This window comes from Meleagris gallopavo, chromosome 11 (assembly GCF_000146605.3).
Source record: "Meleagris gallopavo isolate NT-WF06-2002-E0010 breed Aviagen turkey brand Nicholas breeding stock chromosome 11, Turkey_5.1, whole genome shotgun sequence".
Lineage (NCBI taxonomy): Eukaryota > Metazoa > Chordata > Aves > Galliformes > Phasianidae > Meleagris > Meleagris gallopavo.
Genome location: NC_015021.2, coordinates 23,140,359 through 23,142,049, shown reverse-complemented (window position 1 = coordinate 23,142,049; position 1,691 = coordinate 23,140,359). Strand labels below are relative to the sequence as shown.

The 1,691-nt window shown below is 55.5% G+C and overlaps 1 long non-coding RNA gene across 1 annotated transcript; it reads right to left on the bottom strand.

Moving 5' to 3' along the window:
- Positions 1-632: 632 nt before the first annotated feature.
- LOC116217035 lies at positions 633-1,685 on the bottom strand. The gene is made up of 2 exons (XR_004160887.1): positions 1,569-1,685; positions 633-1,457 (listed from the first exon to the last, which is right to left on the bottom strand). It is a non-coding gene; the product is annotated as an uncharacterized LOC116217035 (long non-coding RNA).
- Between the last annotated feature and the right edge of the window lie 6 nt (positions 1,686-1,691).

Genomic DNA, 1,691 nt, shown 5'->3' with positions numbered 1-1,691 from the left:
AAGCCCCACTCCTGGTGCCAGAGAGAAACCTAGTGATGAGGAAGCCAGAGCCCTCCATAGCTTTGGGGTGCTGGTTTCTGCAGTGCGTGGTACCCAGTGAGCAGCCAGCTCCACTGCTGAGCACGCTGCTGTGCTGCAGACCCCATGGGCCACAGACCGGTGTGGAATGGGGAGGGGACCTCAAAAACACACCTTTCTACGGGCATCACCGGGTTTTTGGCGTAGTGTGAAATACGCTGTCACGGAACAGGACTCTTACAGTGAACGTTCACTTATTTGACAAACTAATTTTGAAAAGAGAAGCTCTGTGGAGGTGGAGCTGTGGCCGCCTGTAATGCTCTGTTTCTAAAAGCAGTTGCAGCTTCTGTGGAAACTTCCTGCCAAAACCTTGGTTCCTGCTGGGGCTGGGGCCATGCTGGCAGCTGGGCGAGCTGCGCCTGCGCCCAACACTGAGCAGAATTGGGCTGGGAGAATGGCCCAGCATGGCCACAGCACGGCACGGCCAACAGCACGGCACCGCACAGCCCGGGGGGCACAGATAGGGCCGGCTGCCCCACGGCTGCACTACGGGGGGCTGGTGGCTCCCTCTGGGAGAAAAGTATGAGGTTTGAGGACAAATGAGTAACTGAAAGTGAGGTTTTGGAAAGTATATTTGTGTATCCACTCAAGTGCAGTTCGTATTATCAATATATCGGTGTTCCATAGAATACAAAACCTTAAAGCAAACAGCTGGAATCCGTACAGATAGTTGTGAGGTTTTGGAAATCAAAAGACAAAGAGAATTCTGCCACTGATTTTATTAAAATAGCAAAATATAAAGTAGGCAACCAAAAAACGTAATTTTCAAAGATGTGAATATTTTGTGGAAAAGGACAAAAAAACTGTGAAGGAAAGCCATCAGAGGTATGCTGTAAGCCTCGGGGCTGGGCCTGGTGTATGAGGACAGCTCCAAAAGCACAAACCCTGGTGGAGTCAGGGGTGAACCTGCGAGAGGGACCACACGGGTCACTCGGCTCCCCAGGCCCAGAGCAGGACCCGGCACACCGAGCTGCTCCTCGCCCTGGGCCTGGTATCCTTGGCTCTTTTGTCTCTAAGTCCAGCCTGATTCTCTCTTAGAGCAGTTTATGGCTTTCATCTTGTTTTCTGCACCAGAGACAAGGTTCTTGCTCTCTGTGCTTTCTTTAAACCTTGGGAAATTGCTGCCGCCCTTCCAGCCCTGGCTTTGCAGAACCACCCCAGCTCTCCCTGCGCACTGCTCGCCCCGGGGCCGTGCTGGTGGCATAGGGCTGCGTGCCGCGGTGCTGCGGGCTGCTCCGTGCTCGTGGGAAGCCTCTGCCCTCCGGTTCCCCGCGCCGTTTGGCAGGTCGTGGTGATGGATACTGGGGTGTGAAGACGAGCCTCGTGCGAAGGGACACGTTCACGTTGTGCCTGACTGATGAGCGGTCTTGCAACTCGTTCTGGGGAATGTTATAGCAGAATCGATAAGGTTGGAAAAAAGATCACCAGGTCCAACCCCAACCCGTCCCACCGTGCCACGGCTCTTGAACACCGTTTGAGTTCCGTGCTACCAGAGGAGATGTCTCCAGAGGGGTCCCGTTCTGCTCCTCGCAGGGCCGAGCACCGCTCCCCGCGGAGAGGAGCTGAACCCCGAGAGGAGCCCCGGGCCGGGATGGCGGGGCAGAGCGAGGGGC